The 19,394-nt window shown below is 40.7% G+C and overlaps 1 long non-coding RNA gene across 1 annotated transcript in view; it reads right to left on the bottom strand.

Annotated features, from left to right (window-relative positions):
- Nucleotides 1-4,208: 4,208 nt before the first annotated feature.
- LOC125910943 (uncharacterized) overlaps nucleotides 4,209-19,394 on the bottom strand; it is a 51,871-nt gene continuing 36,685 nt past the window's right edge. The window contains exon 5 of the long non-coding RNA XR_007454219.1: nucleotides 4,209-4,347. This is a non-coding gene — a long non-coding RNA (uncharacterized LOC125910943). The remainder of the gene's footprint in view (nucleotides 4,348-19,394) is intronic.

Below are 19,394 nucleotides of genomic sequence, written 5' to 3'. Positions count from 1 at the left end.
CAGGGGCTTAGAGGCAGAACTTTGAGCCACGAGGGCTATGATTCCATGTGTGGACACTGGCTTTGTCATTCCTTCTCATTCTGTAGTTCTTCACATACACAATAAACAGCCTCTGTGGTGGAGGGGATGAAGGGTGGAGTGTGATCCTGGACATAGTTGACTTCCTATCTGGAATATGCTACTTTGTTAATTTAGTATTCAGCCTATAAATCTTCTAGGAAAAGGACGCTTGCTGTTTCTATGTTTCCAGACACGTGGGGACATTAGTTTACCCCAATCACATCCTCTTCCCACCCCAAAGCTGTAAGTGGAACCCAAAGTATGGGTAGAGATTTTGGCACTGATGCTGCCCTCTTGGAACCTGGTGGTGGGGAAGCTAGCAGGATATGAGCACTGCTGCTTTGGGTTTCCGCTTTTTGCTGGTGTTGGTGCTCGGTTCTGTCCTATGAACATACCTCTCATTTCTTTTCCGCAGGCTATTTTGTATGCAAGAGTCCTGGTCCTTTCCCAGGATTGCCTTGCAGGCTGTACCCTGTGGACCACCCTTCACCTCCAGTCATGGGCTATAGGCCACATCCCCCTCCTCCACCTACTCTATTTGTTAAGATGACCTGAACTGGATGAGTGGCTGGTAAAGTATATTCATCTTCTTCATGATTGACTTTGTGGCAATGATGTAGAGATGGTTGTGAGTCTTGGCAATCCAACTACAAACTGCCTGAGGACACCGTAGCATATCTCAAGTTTCTCAGGACATACATACAATGGGCAGTGTCCTGTCCCTGTAATACAGTGAGCTATACGTTTCTCTTGTCAAATGAAAGAGGAGTTTTTACACAAAAGCAGACGTATCAGCAGTACTGGTGTGTATTTTGGAGACACAATGTGTTAGGTTCTGTAATGAATGAGGTGCACCCCTAAATTTTGGAGCATCAGGTGTCCTGTGTGAAAGAGGGGCATTCAAGAAGACATCCGGATGGCCAACAGGCACATGAAAAGATGCTCAACGTCGCTCCTCATCAGGGAAATACAAATAAAAACCACACTCAGATATCACCTCACGCCAGTCAGAGTGGCCAAAATGAACAAATCAGGAGACTATAGATGCTGGAGAGGAGGTGGAGAAACAGGAACCCTCTTGCATTGTTGGTGGGAATGCTAACTGGTGAAGCCACTCTGGGAAACAGTGTGGAGGTTCCTCAAAAAGTTGAAAATAGACCTACCCTATGACCCAGCAATAGCACTGCTAGGAATTTACCCAAGGGATACAGGAGTACTGATGCATAGGGACACTTGTACCCCAATGTTTATAGCAGTACTCTCAACAATAGCCAAATTATGGAAAGAGACTAAATGTCCATCAACTGATGAATGGATAAAGAAATTGTGGTTTATATACGCAATGGAATACTACGTGAAAATGAGAAAGAATGAAATATGGCCCTTTGTAGCAACGTGGATGGAACTGGAGAGTGTTATGCTAAGTGAAATAAGCCATACAGAGAAAGACAGACACCATATGTTTTCACTCTTAGGTGGATCCTGAGAAACTTAACAGAAACCCATGGGGGAGAGGAAGGAAAAAAAAAGAGGAGGTTAGAGTGGGAAAAAGCCAAAGCATAAGAGACTCTTAAAAACTGAGAACAAACTGAGGGTTGATGGGGGGTGGGAGGGAGGAGAGGGTGGGTGATGGGTATTGGGGAGGGCACATTTTGGGATGAGCACTGGGTGTTGTATGGAAACCAATTTGACAATAAACTTCATATATTGAAAAAATAAAAAAAAAGAGGGACATTCATTAAATGATGCAGCCCTTGTGATCACCATAATGGAAACACCAATGAAGGATCCAGTGCAAAAACGGGGGGACCTTGAATCATACAGGAATAGAAGGGAAGTTGAGCAGAGTTTGAGGAGGTGCAGAGGGGAGGGTGTTGGGGTCAGTGAAATGCAGTTGGAGGTCATTCCTGGCCCCAGACTGAGCAGGGAGTATGAGGTCCATACGGAGCTGCTATGTGGGATCGCTCTCAGTGCACAATCCAGTGTTCATCTCTAAAATGTCAGCATGTTGCCAAAGTGCACGCAGGTAATCCTCTAAAAAGATTGTTGTCTCCCTGGATTTTCCTCAAGGTTCTGGATATTTGTGGGGGAAAAAAGCTCTGGAGATATGGGGAATTTAACTTGGTCTTATGAAAATGCTGTATGCCCAAGTTCATATCCCTCAGTGAGACTAAAAGTGGAGACAGGGTCTAGATCAGCTGAGTGCCTGCATTGGCCTTCAGCCTGGGTCAACCTACAATTCAGGGCTGGCCAGATGCCACCACTGCTGGACCCCTGTCATCACCCTGACTACAGCTTTGCATCTCCTCAAACTTCTCTCATAATATTATGATGCTTTGCCTGTGTTCCTGCTGTCTCAGCCTTAATACCAGTTCTCAGTGGGACCTACACAGAGCCTCAGCTGTGTTATATTTATTTCTAAGGGGTAATATTTGTTTCTAAGAACAAGAGAAAAAGAAGACATTCAGTGCAGAAAGCATCTGCAAAATCTCTGGGAAGTGTCCTCTCACGCTTCTCACAGTTTCAATTAAGATATCTCCACACAATGATCCTCCAAAATAGATGGTCTCGGGAGTTCACTAAACTAAGACTGTTAACAACTCATCCCAGGGAGTGGGAATCACTGTTTTAAAAAATAAGACAATGTCCCTCGTTTTTCTATTAGAATTCGGGCCCTGTCACACAATGAAAGAAAAGATAATTATGAGAATGTGTACATTCAGAGACCTAGATCTGAAGACAATCATTTTTTTTTTAATTTTTTTTCAACGTTTTTTATTTATTTTTGGGACAGAGAGAGACAGAGCATGAACGGGGGAGGGGCAGAGAGAGAGGGAGACACAGAATCGGAAACAGGCTCCAGACCCCGAGCCATCAGCCCAGAGCCTGACGCGGGGCTCGAACTCACGGACCGCGAGATCGTGACCTGGCTGAAGTCGGACGCTTAACCGACTGCGCCACCCAGGTGCCCCAAGACAATCATTTTCTATTACACATAATCTCACAGATGCAGCCACACACTAAAGTGTTCATCTGAGGCCACAGATAAACTACAGAAGACAGAATGCATGTAGGAAAACATAAGATCACAGGGAAATAAACCAAAATCTCTTTGCCTTATAGGACAACTCTTTTGAAATTTGAAGAGGACTGTGCACGGTGACAGACAATCGTGTTTGTATATACATTTTAAGAAGGTGTCAGATCTACCTGAATGCTTTCCCTGCCCATCATGTCCCCTCCACTTTGTCCTTCCTACTGTCCCATAATCTACCTTTCATCGTTTTGTCTCTGTGTCAGCGTCTGCTTCTAGGGCCATCTACTCTCGCTCCCCACTGAGTGCACACAGTGGGGTTCCTGTACACACAGGTAACAAAGTGCCAGAAATGGTGGTGATGGAGGATAGAAGCAAGATCCCCCTTTGTGCAGGGGAGCCTGAGGGAGTTTTCCGGGGTGATGGGAACTTCCTATATCTAGATTGATGGGGTGCTTATGCTCAATTATTCTGGAAATATTCCCTGACTCCATTGTGCCTTGGGGTCAGATAGACAGGTATCTGTCCTTAGGAAATGGCCGAGTTCTAATGGTGGAGAAGGATGAGGGACCAGCAGTGACTGTGGAGAGGAGTGAGGGTCAGACCCATGCCCCTCATGCCAGGTCTCCACAGACAGCACCACATGTAGGAGGACCCTGAGGAGCAGAGATTTCTTGATCAGACCCATGAACTACATAATCCTCCTGTAGTTTCCTCACTGAGCGATGGCTAGAGCAGAGGCCAGCAGCTGGAGGACACCCTGATCATGGCTGGAGTGGAGCAGTGGGCCTGGGGGATTAAGTCAGGGAAAGGGACAGGCAGAAGGTAGTGACAGGGAGTTTGAGAGAAAAACGGAAGAGAAGAGAAGGGACCCTTCTCTGCTGACTTCACCTACATTTCTGTGTGACCAAAACGAGACCCTTGTCTCCCAGGGAACGGAAGAGGGCTGGCAAAAAGACAGAGTGACATACTCAGCTCAAATGCCCAGGGTATCTGCCTTGCTCTTGGACACCTAACACAGGAAGCACGTGCTTTCTGTCATGATTGGAACTGCAGCTCATACCATTTAGTGAAAATCAATCCAATTATGAATCCCTCAGCATTAAAGTACTCAACAAAATTAAGTGAACAGACTGAAAGATACAACACAGGATAAAGTCCAAAGGTAGACTGACTGCAATACTTATGGAATACAGTCTATCAGAAAAGGAGGTAGGTTCCCTAGTGCAGGCATTCAGACACGTGGGCAATATCTGAAAATGTAAAAAAAAAAAGTAGTCCTTACTTCAAAAGCGACGTTAGCGCTAGACACAAAGGGATCATGATTTAAGGTTTAGAGAGCAACCATAGGACTTCATGGTGCTGTATCCATGAGATCAAGTCTCATCAAATTATACCCTTTAATTTGAGGCTCTTTGTTATATGTAAATTATACCTCATTAAAGAGAGTTTCAAAGCACAAAATACTAGAAGCAAATGTGGGAACGTTCCTTTCTAATCCTGAAGTGCACGGGTGATATGAGTCTGCCACTGTCTCAAAAATCCAGAATAATAAGACATTTAAAAAATTAATAATAGCAGAGTAAGCAGACCCTGAGCTCACCATGTCCCATGTTTTCAACTACATAACTTCCACATCCAAGTCCATGAACCAGAGAGGGATCCAAGACTGGCACAACAAATTCCACACCTAAATAGAAGCTGCATCAGGAAGGTTAGGAAGGTCAGAAAGGTGGAGGTTGGATGTCTGCAGAAGGAGCAGAGAAAGTGAGCCCTCACACCAGGGAGCTGACCCAGGGAAGACTAATCTCCATAACATTTGGCATTAAAACCCAGGGGAGCTGAATTCCCTTGAGTTTAGATCCTGGCATTTTGGAGGTCAGCTGACCCAGCACTGGGTGATCCAGAAGGATGAGTGATAGCCAGGTCCCTGCCTGTGTAGAGAGGCAACGTAAACATGGCATTTTACACAGTGCCCAGGCCACAGGAGACGTATGTATTCATGCTGATTCTTGATTCTTGGCTCAGCTGGCCGGCCTGGGTCCCACTGACCCCACTGAGAGCAAGCACAGCCCACAACAGGCACGCAATCATTGCAGACCCCTGCACTGAAAGGAAAAGTAACCCAGACAGAACAGCAGGGAGTGAGCAATACCCATACAATATCCTCCTGAAGGTCCAGGTCCTATAAATGGAGACGTGCACTGCTGAGGGCTCCAGGACCTCTTCTTCATAACGGCATTAATTTCAAGATCAGAAGGCACAGCTGACTTTCTTAACACAGAGAAATAGAGCCAGAGCGACAAACAAAATGGACACACAGAGATGTTTATCTACAATGAAAGACCTAGTCAAAGCCACAGCCAGAGATCTAAGCCAAAGAGATATAAATAACATACCTGATACAGAATTTAAAGCAATGATCATAAGGATACTCACTGGAGTTGCGAAATGAGTAGAAGAGTGAGATCCCTGACAGAGATAAGATATAACACATTTAGACACTGAGGACACAATAAAGGAGAAACATGCTTGCTGGAATGAACAGGGGATGGAAGAAGGAGCCGAACAAACTAGTGACTTCGAAGACTGAGTAATGGAAATTAATCACACTGAACCAAAGAGAGAGAAAAGAATTCTGCAACGTGAGGTGGGACTAAGGGAACTCAGTGACTACAGGAAAGATAATAGTATTCATATTGTAGGAGTCCCAGAAGGAAGAGAAAATGGGGAAGAAAATTTATTTGAGGAAACAATAGCTGAAAACTTCCCTAATTGGGGGAGGAAAACAAACATCCACATCCAGGAGACTAGAGAACTCCCATCAAAATCAGGCCAACACACAAACCTATTGTAAAGAAACTTACAAATTAGGGTGAGAATAAAGAAAAAACTCGTAAAAGCAGCAAAACAGTCCTTAACTTAGAAGGGAAGACCCATAAGGCTAGCTACATATTTCTGAACAGAAACTTGGCAAGCCAGAAGTGAGTGACATCACATATTCAAAGTGCTGAATGGAAAAATCAGCAGCCAAGAATATTCTATTCAGCAAGGCTATCTTTCAGGATGAAGGAGACACAGACTTCCCCAAACAAAAACTAAAGGAGTTTGTAAAACTAAACCAGCCCTGCAAGAAATATTAAGAGGGATTCTTTGAGTGGGAATGAAAGACCAACAGTGACAGTATAGAGGTAGAAGACACAATTCAAGTAAAAAATGAACATTTCTGGAAAAAAATCAGTTAAAGTACTCAGAGAAATGGATTTGAAATATAATAACATCTACCAAAAACCTAGGGAGGAGAAAGTAATGGGTTCAAAGGTAAATGACCATCAACTTAATACAAACTGCTAAATGCAGAAGAGGTTATATAAACACTTAACAGTAGCCATATCCTAAAACCAGTCATAAATATGCTAAGAATAGAGATAAAGAAATCAAAATATATCACTAAAGAAAATAAGCAATACATGAAAGAAAGGCAAGAAAGGATCAGAGAAAATCATTAGAAACCACAACAAAACAGGCAACAAAATGGCAATGCATATATACATATCAATAAATTTTGAAGGGAAATGGAGTGAATGCTCCAATCTACAGAGGTAGGGTGTAAGAATGGATGAAAAAACAAAACAGATTCAGATGCCTACAAGTGACCCACTTTACACCTCAAGAATGATAGTGAGGATAGAGAAACATCACACAAATGAATGTCAAAAGAAAGCTGGGGTGGCAATACTTGTATCAGAAAAAATACACTCAAAAAAGTACATTACAAGAGACAGAGGAGGACAGTATATAACAGTAAACGGTACAATCCAAAAAGAAGATATAACAACTGTAAATATATCCCACAATTAAGTGGGATTTATTCCCAAGCTACAAAGGTGGTTCAATATTCGCAAATCAATCAATGTGATACAATACATCAACAGGAGAAAGGATAAGAACCAGATGATCGGGGCATCTGGGTGGCTCATCCTTTAACAGTCTGAAATCAGCTCAGGTCATGACTTCATGATTCCTGAGTTCAAGTCCCGTGTCAGACTCAGTGCTGAAAGCTCAGATCCAAGAGCCTCCTTCGAATTCTATATCTCCCTCTCTCTCTGCCCCTCCCCTGCTCACGCTCTGTCTCTCTCAAAATTAATAAACATTAAAAGGAAAGAAGCATACAGTCATTTCAATACATGCGGAAAGGAACATTTGACAAAGTACAACATCCGTTCATGCATGTAACCCCCTAAAGTAGGTTTACAGGAAACATACATTAACGTCATAAAGGTGATCTATGAAAACCCTGCAGTTATAATCAACCTTAATGGGGAAAATCTGAGAGCTTTTCCTGTAAGGTCAGGAAGAAGACAAGGATGTTTACTCTTACCACTTTTAGTACACAAATTACTGGAAGTCCTAGCCACAGCCAGCAGACAAACGAAACGAAACGATTTGCAGATTACATGACACTATATATAGAAAACCCTAAAGAGTCCACCCAATAACTGCTAGAACTGATAAATGAATTCAGCAATGTCACAGGATACAACATCATTGTACAGAAATCTGTTGCATTTGTAGACAATACAGAAGCAGTAGAAATTGAAATTAAGAAAACTGTCCCATTTACAGTCGTACACCAAAAATAAGATATCTATGAATAAATCTAACCAAAGTGGTGAGCGACCTATACTCTGAAAAGTATAAAACAGTGATGAAAGAAATTCAAGATGACACAAAGAAATGGAAGGACATTCCGTACTCACGGATCAGAAGCACAAATATAGTGAAAATGTCTATACTTCCCAAAGCAATTGACACAATTAGTGCAATTTCCATCAAAATACCAACAGCAGTTTTCACAGAACGAGAACAGTCCTAAAATTTGTATGGAACAAAAAAAGACCCCAATCTTCAGAGTAAACAATCTTTATGTGAAGTGATAATTATGGATGGCACTATGCCTCCGGATCTTCTGCTCCAAAACACAGTAACTCTGGCTTAAGCATTTGAACAAACGTTAGACATATCCCAACCAAGGATCATTCTACAAAATACATTCTACAAACGTACCCTCAAAACTTTGCACCTTATGAAAAATATGGAAAAATCTAAAAATTGTCATGGCCAAGTGGAGCCTGAGGAGACAGGATGACTGTAATGTGCCAGGTGGGATGAGTCTGGGCTAGGAGAGGTTAAAACCGAAGCAATCTGAATACAAATATAAACTTTACTTCATACTACCATATCTCTTTGATATATTGATTGTGATCATGTACCAACCATTATGACATCAATAGTGAGAAAACAGGGCGCCTGGGTGGCGCAGTCGGTTAAGCGTCCGACTTCAGCCAGGTCACGATCTCGCGGTCCGTGAGTTCGAGCCCCGCGTCAGGCTCTGGGCTGATGGCTCGGAGCCTGGAGCCTGTTTCCGACTCTGTGTCTCCCTCTCTCTCTGCCCCTCCCCCGTTCATGCTCTGTCTCTCTCTGTCCCAAAAATAAATAAAAAACGTTGGAAAAAAAAAATTTAAAAAAAAAAATAGTGAGAAAACAGCCTGATGTATGTGGATACTCAGTATTATCTTCCCAATTATTTTTTTTTTGGTAACTAGAAACCCATCATGAAAGAAAAGATTATTAGTAATCATGGTTTTTCAACACATAAGATTATATAACTAGTTCCAGTATTAGTTACTAGTGATGGCCATGTACCTATTCTTGTTGTTCTTACTATTGTTTAATTTAAATAATAGCATTCATAGTACAGAAAACTGAATGCATGATAAACACTTCATAGAAACATCTACTTTACATATTTTAAGATAATAGCGTATGCATATACCACTCTATTATGTGGTATGTAAATTAAGTATTTTTCTGATCTTGAACGAGCATGTCATTGAATGGCTTTCCATAAAGGTGGTTATGCTAGATAATGAATGATACTCAGATTTTACAGGATGTACGTCACATCATGCCTGAACATTGTCAAAAATAAAAACATACACGCGGCCAGATGAAGCATTGTGACTGGCTCACTTATTGTAAAGAATCCTTGCTTTAATATTTTCACGCATATCTTTAGCAGGAATACAAGAGAATCAAATATTTCCAAATCAAAGAGATATTCAAAGACTGGAAGAACGATAGGGAGTTCAAGGGGTTTCAGAAGGATAAGATGTGACCATGAAGGGGGAGTCACAGGCAAGCAGCTTTCTCTGGGCCCATTTGACATGTTTGCATGAGGATATGTGACTTGCCAAAGGGTAAGTCCCAGAAGTACAAGAGGGAAAGACAACACTTTAGCGCGGGGTGACTTCGAAAGGGTGCTTCTGTGCCTAAGTGATGGGTCAGCAACCTGGCTGGGGGTCCCTGCGTCAAAGACTTCAAAAGGCCAGCAGTAACCTAGACTCACAAAGATCTTAGTAACATAGATCAAAGTAACTTAGAGCTACAAAGATCTTAGAGCCACAAAGTCGATCTTCACCTATGATTAGGAAATGGTCACAGTTTCACAGGATATGATCTTTGGGCCGACAGTAGATGGCTAAAATATTAGTTAGGGCTATACATTTAATTGAAAAAATGTATGTGTAAAAATGTGGGTTTGGAATGTTAAGAAAAATCACAGGCCCATCATGGAGTTACTTACTTTAAGGCCACATGTCACTAAACCTAATTTCATTCATGCAGGAATGTAACCTTTAACCAGTCAGCAAAGAATTTCCTAGTCTGTGCTGGAAATTTAACTGATAGATCCCTGCCATTCCCCTCAGAGAGGCAGTCTTGCCTAAATAAGGTATTCCATGCCACTTTTTTTTTAAGTTTATTCAAGTTAGAGAGAGACAAAAAGAGCACATGCAAGAGAGGGGCAAGACAACAGGGAAAGAGATTACCGCAACCAAGAGGTCATGATCTGAGCCAGGATCAAGAGTCAGACACTTAAGCAAGCCATCCAGGCACCCCAAGAATGTGGAGTTTCAAAGGTTAGCAGTCTTGGATGGGATACAGCCATGATGGAACTGGCCTACTCCTGACGAGAAGGCAGCCAACAACGTGCAGGCAGATGGCATGGAAACTGATCTGTACAATGCCTGGTGCACACACTGGGGAGATTACACACTCATCGTGGAGAGCATCCCTGAGAATCAGTGTTCACAATGAGGGGACAAAGAGCTAGGACAGAGGAGCTGCGTGGAACCATTTCCCTGCTCTGTACACCACCCCCCGCCCCCGCCAAAACAAAACAAAACAAAACAAAACAAAAACACAGAGCCATCTGCTGGAAACAAGGCAATCCCCACACTGGGCGCCTAAGCTCCTTACACCAAACCCCAACTTCCTGTGTTCTGGCGAGACTGGCCTTCTAGGTCATTGAAGCTTGCCTCAGTCCCAATGGAGCTGGCCCATTCCCCAGAACACCAGTGGAAGCCTATGACCAGACAACCTCTCTTGACCAGACAGTTCTGCAGGGCTTCACTTCTAGTGGCAATCGTTTCAAGTCTCATTTAACAAGAAGATCGGAGCAGACTTAGATAAGTCTCACCACATTCTGGCCAAGGACCATACATTGCTCATACAACTGGCTTGAAGGATAGAGCAGTCAGAACACAAAACAATGCATGCAACACACACCAAAGGCAATCCCTGATGTGCCAGGCCCTGGACACTAGATGATCTCCTCTTCATAAAGCCCTTCATCCCAGAGGCAGGTAACATAATGAGATTTGGTAACAGAGAAGGCATATACTCAACCAAAATGCCAAGACAAGAGGAATGCATCCCAAATGAAAGAACAAGATAAGGTGATGGCCAGAGAAATGGAAGGAACACTTCCAAACTCATTCTATGAGGCCCGCATGGCCTTGGTCCAAACTGGACAAAGACCCCACCAGAAAGGAAAACACAGGCCAAGTACCTGATGACCCTGGATGCAAAAATTCTCAACAAAAAGTAGCAAACCGGATCCAACAATACATAAAAAGGATCATTCATCACAATGAGGTGGATTTTATTCCTGGGATGCACAACCAATTCAATATCTGCAAATCAACTGATGCGATACATCACATTGATAAAAGAAAGGATAACAACCACATGATCCTCTCAATAGATGCAGAATAAACGTTTGACAAAATGCAGCAACATCCTTTCTTCCTGAAAAAAAAAAAACTCATGAAAGGAGGGATAGAAGTATCGTGCCTCAACATGAGAATATCTAGATACAAAAGTCCCACAGCTAATATCATCTTCAATGGCAAAAAAACGGAGAGCTTTCCCCCTAAGGTCAGGAACACGACAGGGATGTCCACTCTCAGCACTGTTATTCACCATACTGTTAGAAGTCCAAGCCTCAGCAATCAGACATCAAAAAGAATACAAGGTGTCCAAGTTGGCAAGGATGAGTCAATCTTTCCCTGCTCACAGACACGATACTCTCCGTGGAAAATCCAAACAACCCCACCCAAAAACTTCCAGGATTGATACAGGAATTCAGGAAAGTATCAGAATATAAAATCAATATGCAGAAGTTGATTGCATTTCTATACACCAGTAATGAATCAACAGAAAGAGAAATCAAGAAATTGATGTCTTTACAACTGCACTGAAAACCATAAAATACCCAGGGATAAACCCAACCAAAGAGGGAAAAGATCAGTACAGTTAAACATTAGAGGGTCTCCTGGGTGGCTCAGTCGGTTAAGTGCCGACTTCGGTTGTGGACATGATCCTGCATTTGTGGGATTGAGTCCCTCGACGGGCTCTGCGCTGACAGCTCAGAGTCTGGAGCTTGCCTCAGAGTCTGTGTCTCCCTGTCTCTCTCTCTCAGCCCCTCCCCTTCTCATGCACTCTCGCTTGCACTCTCTCTCTCTCTCTCTCAAAAACAAGTAAACATTAAAAAAATTAAAAGAACAAACCATACAACGTCTATAAAAGAAGTTGAGGAAGACATAAAGAAATGAAAAAAACATCCCATACACATGGATTAGAAGAACAAATATTGTTAAAATGCCAATACTACCCAAAGCAATCGACAAATTCAATGCAATTCCTATCAAAATAACACCAGTATTTTTCACAGAGCTAGAAACAACAATCCTAAAATTGTATGGAACCAGAAAAGACCCCAAAGGGCCAAAGTAATGTTGAAAAAGAAAAACAAAGATGGAGACATTACAATTCTGGACTTTATGGTGCATTAGAAAGCCCGAATCATCAAGACAGTATGGTATGGGCACAAAAACGGACACATAGAGCAAAGGACCAGAATAGGGAACCCAGAAATGGACCCTCAAACATATGGCTGAGTAATATTTCACAAAGCAGGAAAGAATATCCAAAGGAAAAAGAAGAGACTCTTCAGCAAATGGTACTGGGAAAATTGGACAGTGAGAAGTATGAACCTGGACTATGTTCTTAAACTACTCTCTCTCTCTCTCTCTCTCTCTCTCACACACACACACACACACACACACACACACACACACACACACATCTCAAAATGGATGAAAGATCTAAATGTAAGACAGGAAACCATCAAAATCCTAGAGGAGAAAACAGGCAACCTACCTCTTTGATCCTGGCCACAGGATCAACTTCTTGCTTGTCATGTCTCCAGAAGCAAGGTCAATAAAAACCAAAATAAACTATTTGGACCTCAAGATAAAAAGCTTCTACAGAGCAGAGGACACAATCAGCAAATCTAAAAGGCAACTGAATGGAATGGGAGAAGATATTTGCAGGTGACATATCAGATAAAGGGTTAGTATCCAAAATCTATCAAGAACTTAATCACACCCAACACCCAAAAACCATATAATCCAGTGAAGAAATGGGCAAAAGACATGAGGAGACACTTTAACAAACATGATATCCAGATTTGTCACACGTGAAAAGATGCTCAACCTCATTCCTCATAAGTGAAATACACATCAAAACCACAATAAGATATCCCCTCACGCCTATCAGAATGGCTAAAATTAACATCTCAGGAAACGACAGATGTTGGCAAGAATGCATAGGGAAGGCTTTTGCAATGCTGGTGGAAATGCAAAATGGTGTAGCCACTCTGGAAAATAGTATGGAGATTCATTACAAAAACCAAAAATAGAACTGCACTAGGACCCAGCAATTGCACTACTAGGTATTTACACAAAGGATATACTAACGCTGACTCGAAGTAGCACATGCACTCCAATGTTTATAGCAGCATTATCAACAATAGCTACATTATGCAAAGAGGCCAATTGACCATTGACAGATGAATGGATAAAGAAGATGTGGTATATTCATACAATGGAATATTACTCGGCGATCAAAAGGAGTGAAATCTTGCTATTTGCAACAACGTGGAGTGAACTGGACTTTATTATGATAAGCAAAATATGTCAGAGAAAGACACACATCATATTAAATTCCACAGATGAGAGAATTCATAACACTGAAGAATGTAGTGAAAGGAAAGGAAAAATAAGATACAAACAGAGATGGAGTCAAACGATAAGACACCATTAAATATAGGGAAGAAGCTCAGAGTTCCTGGTAGGGTTACTGAATAGGGGTATGGGCTAAATGGGTGATGGGCATTAGTGACAGCACTTGGGATGAGTACTGGATATATTTTGTAATTGATGGATCACTAAATTCTAATCCTGAAACTGTGTTCCACTATAAGGTAACTAACTTGAGCTTAAATTTTAAAAAAGAAGAAATATTAAAACTAAGTAGAGAAATATACTACCAGTCAAAAGAAAAGAATATTTAAATCGGGGTGTTTGAGTGGGAATGAAAGACCAAAATTGTTACAGACAAGAAAGGATCAGAGAAAACAAGATATAATGGCAAAACAACTAGTAGGGCACTAAATATATACCTATCAATAATTACTCTGAATGTAAATCGACTAAATGGTCCAATCAAAAGACCTTGGATAGGGAGTCAGAATGGACAAAAAAAAAAAAAAAAAAAAAAAAAAAGAAAGAAAAAAAGAAAGAAAAAAGAAAAAGAAAAGAAACAATCAAACAAACAAAAAAAACCACCCAAGGCCTATCTAGGTGCTGTCTACAAAGCCTTATTTGGACTTAAGTCACCTGCAGATTTAAATTGAGGGAATGAAAAAACATTTATCATGCCAATAATATCAAAAGAAACCCATTAGCAATACTTATATCGGACAAAAAAACTTTAACCCGAGACTGTAGTTTGGTACCCTTTAGGTCAATACCAAGTAGTAAAATTGCATGCACCCAATATGTATAGCAGCTTTATCAACAGTAGCCAAATTATGGAGAAAGCCCAAGTATCCATCAACTGATGAAGGTATAAAGAAGTTGTGGGGCCTGTGCATGTGTGTGTCTGTGTATTCATGTATATGCATGTGTGTATATGTATGTATGTACATATATACATATGTTCATACATACATACATATACGTATGTATATATACATACGTACGTGCATACATACATACATACGTATATACAATCAAATATGTCTCAGCTTCAAAAAGAATGAAATCCTGCCATTTGCAACGATGTGGATGGAGCTAGAATGTGTTATGCTAAGTGAAATGTGCCAATCAGAGAAACACAAATATATGATTTCACTCACGTGGAATTGAAGATACAAAACAGATGAAAACATGGGAAGAGGGCAGGAAAAGAGAAGAGTGGTAACAAACCACATCTGTCTCTTAATGATAAAGAAAATAAGTGAAGGTTCATGGAGGGTGATGGGTCAGCTCTGGGCTATATGGGGGACCTGTATTAAGAAGAGCACTTGTGATGAGCACTGGGTGTTGTATGTAAGGGATGAATCAGTGAACACTACTCCCAAATCCGAGAATGCACTGTATGTCAACTAAGACTTAAATTTAAAAAATAAATAAAGCTGTAACAAGAGATGAAGATGAACCCTATCTCATACTAAAGGGCACAACCAAACAAGAAGATCCAATGATTGTACATTTTGATGCCCCTAACATGCAACCACCAAGTATATATTTAACAACAACCATAAAAGAACTCATTTATAATAATGTAACGATAGTAGAGGACTTTATCACATCACTCACATCGATGGACAGAACCTGTAAACAGAAAATCAACAAGGAAACAATGGCTTTGAATGACACACTGGACCAGATGGGTTTAACAGATATATTCAGAACACTCCATACTAAAATGACAGAGTACACATTCTTTTCAAGTGCAAATGGGGCATTCTCCAGAATTGATCACATTCTAGGTCACAAATCAGACCTCAACAGGTACCCAAAGACAGATATCAGACCAAGCATTTTTTCTGACCACAAAGCTAGGAATCTCGAAGTTAACCATGCACGCGCGCACGCGCGCGCACACACACACACACACGCACACGCACACACAGGGGGAAAGGCCACAAATAAAGGGAGGTTAAATAACATGCTACCAAATGAATGGGTCAAACAGGAAATCAATGAGAAAATACACTGAAACAAATGAAAATGAAAATACACTCGAAAAAATATTTGGAATGTGGCAGAAGCAGTCTATGATGGAAGTATACAGCAGTACAAGCCTACCATTAAAAGCAAGAAAAATACCAAACAATCCTAACTTATAACTAAAAGAATGAGAAGAACAGCCAAAGGAAGGAAATAATAGAGATTAAGGCAGAAATAAGGGATATAGAAACCAAAAAGACACTAGACCAGGGGCGCCTGGGTGGCTTGGTCGGTTAAACGTCTGACTTCGGCTCAGGTCATGATCTCACGCTCCATGAGTTCGAGCCCCGCGTCGGGCTCTGTGCTGACAGCTCAGGGCCTGGAGCCTGTTTCGGATTCTGTGTCTCCCTCTCTCTCTGCTCCTCCCCTGTTCATGCTCTGTCTCTCTCTGTCTCAAAAAAATAAATAAACGTTAGAAAAAAAAAAAAAGACACTAGACCAAATCAATGAAACCAGGGGCTGGTTCTTTGAGAACAGTAATCAACATGAAGACCTCTTAGGCATACTTTTCACAAAGAAGAAGGAAAGGACTCAAGTAAATAAAATCTCAAATAACACAGAAGAAATAACAGTCAACACCACAAAAATACAATTAGAAGATAATATTATGAAAAACTATATGCAACAAATTGGACACTCTGAGAAAAATGGACAAATACCTAGAAACACACAAACTACCAAAACTGAAACGGGAAGATATAAAAAATCTGAAAACAGAAAGAAATCAAATCAGTAATAAAATGAATTTCCCCCCAACACAAGAGTTCAGTGCCAGATGGCTTCACTAATGAATTCTACCATCCATTTAAGGAAGAGATAATATGTATTTTTCTTGAATTATTACAAAAAATAAAAAAAGAAGGAAAACTTACAAATTCATCTTATGAGACCACCATTACCCTGATACCAAAACCAGATAAAGCCTCCACTAAAACCTAAAACTGCCGGGGCGCCTGTGTGGCTCGGTCGGTTTAGTGTCCAACTCTTAATTTCGGATTAGGACATTATCTTGCAGCGCATGGGTTCGATGCCCACGTTGGACCCTGTGCTGACAGTGTGGAGAATGGCCAGGATTCTCTCTCTCCCTGTCTCTCTGCCCCTCCCTCACTTTTATGTACAATATGTCTCTAAATAAATATTTTAAATATGTTAAAAAGTTTTTAAATAAAACTACAGACCAATACCGCGATGAGTACGTATGCATAAATTCACATCAAAATACCTTCAGAGTAAAGTCAACAATACATTAATAGAATCATTTACCATAATCAAGTGGGATATATTCCTGGGCTGCAAGCGTGGTTGCGTATTCACAGATCAATCAACATGATGCACCACAGTAATAGAAGAAAGGATAAGAACAATATGATGTTTTCAAGACATGCAGGAAACGATTCGACAAAATGTCACATCCATTCACGATAAAACCCCCTAGCAAGTAGATTGGGACTCAACCTACCTGCACATATAAAGGTCATTTATGAAAAACCCACAGCTCAGCTCATCCTCAATGGGGAAAAATTGAAAGTTTTTCCTCCAAGGTCAGGGACAAGACAGGGACATCCCTCTCACCACTGTTATTCCACAGAGTACTAGAAGTCCTAGCCACAGCAGTCAGACAACAAGAAGAAATAAGAAACATCCAAATTGGCAAGGAAGAAATAGAACTTTTGCTATTTGGAACTGACATGATGCTCTCTATAAAAAAACATGAAAGACTCCCCCCAAAATTGTTAGAATTGGTATATGAATTCAACAAATCAAAATATACAGAAATCAATGTACATAAATCTACTACATTTCTGTAGACGAATAATGAATTAACAGAAAGAGAAAACAAGGGATCATTCCCATTGACAGGTGCACCAAATACCCCAGATACCTGGAATAACCCTAACCAAAGAGGTAAAAGATCTGTACTCTAAAGGCTATGAAACACTGATGAAAGAAATGGAAGAGGACACGAAGAAAAGGAAATACATTTCATGTTCACGGATAGGAAGAACAAAATACTGTTAAAAGGTCTACACTCCACAAAACAATCTACACATATAATGAAATCCCTATCACACAAACAAAACATTTGTTACAGAACTAGAACAAATAATCCCAAAATTTGTATGGAATGACAAAGACCCCAAACAGCCAAAAGAAATTGAAGACCAAAACTAAAGCTGGAGACATCACACTTCTAGACTTTAGGGTATATTACAAAGCTGTACTGAACAGAACTGTATGGTACTGGCAAACAACAAAAACAACAACAACAAAAACTCAGACGCAGAGATCAATAGAATGGAAACCCAGAAATGAACTCACACATATATGGTCAATTAATTCTCAACAAAGCAGGAAAGGATATCCAATGGGGGAAAAAAAGACACTCTTGGGACACATGGGTGGCTGCAAAGCATGTGATTGTGGATTCAGCTCAGGTCATGATCTCAGGAGAGTGCAGAGCATGCGTGGGATTCTCTCTCTTCATTTCTCTCTGCCCCTCTTCTGCATGTTCTCTCTCTCTCTCTCTCTCTCTCTCTCTCTCTCTCTCTCTCAAAAATAAATACATAAACTTTAAAAAGTCTCCTCAACATATCGTTTTGGAAAAACTAGACAGCAACCTGCAACACAAACCAAAAACACAAACGGACCACTTTCTTACAACATACACAAAAATAAATCCAACATGAATAAAGAACTATGTGTGAAACCTGAAACCATAAAAATCCCAGAGGATACCTAACACAGGCAGTATCTTATTTGACATTGGCTGTACAAACATCTTTGTAGATATATCTCCTGAGGTAAGGGAAACACAAGCAAAAATAATGGGACTTCATAAAAATAAAAAGCTTCTGTCACAAAGGAAATAATCAACAAACCTAAAACACCTACAGAATATTTGTAAACGACATCTGATAAAGGGTTACCGTCCAAAATATATAAAGTTATATAGCACCCCCAAAATGAGAAATCCAATTAAAAATGGGCAGATGACATGAATGGACATTTTCCCAAGGAAGACATAAACATAGCCAAGAGACACATGAAAAGATGCTCAGCATTACTCATCTTCAGGGAAATACAATTCAAAAGTACAATGAGATAACATGTCACATCTGTCAGAATGACTAAAATCAATGAACGATGAAACAGCAGGTGTTGTCAAGGATGTGGGGAAAGAGAAACCCTCTTGCATTGTGGAAAGGAATGCAAACTGGTGCAGCCACTCTGGAAAACATCATGGAGATTCGTCAAAAAAAAAAAAATGGAAATAGAACTATGTTACGATGCAGCAATTTCACTACGAGGTATTTAAAGAAAGAATACAAAAATAATTCTTCAAAGGGATACATGCACCATGATGTTTACAGCAGCATTTTTTACAACAGCCAAATTATGGAAACTGATCAAGCATCCATCAACTGATGATTAAACTGAGATGTAGTATATGGTATGTAATATTATTTAGCCGTAAAAACATGAAATCTTGTCATTTTGCACGAGGTGGGTGGAGCGAGAGAATGTTATGCTGGGTGAAATAAGCCTGTCAGAGAAACACAAATAGCAGATGATTTCACTAACACATGGAAATGAAACGAAACAAAGGGGGGCGGGGAGGAGACAGTGACAAACAAACAGACTCTTAACTAGAAAACAAACTGAGGGGTTCCACAGTGAGGCGGGGGAATGGTTGAAACAGCTGCTGGGGATTAAGAAGTGCACCTGGGATGAGCACCAGGTGACGCGTGGAAGTGTTGCTCTATATTGTACACCTGAAACTAATATTACACTCCATGTTTACTAAGTGCAACTTAAAG

This window comes from Panthera uncia, chromosome D1 (genome assembly GCF_023721935.1).
Source record: "Panthera uncia isolate 11264 chromosome D1, Puncia_PCG_1.0, whole genome shotgun sequence".
Taxonomy (NCBI): domain Eukaryota; kingdom Metazoa; phylum Chordata; class Mammalia; order Carnivora; family Felidae; genus Panthera; species Panthera uncia.
Note: the sequence above shows the minus strand (reverse complement) of the source record. Positions and strands in the feature narration are given on the sequence as shown.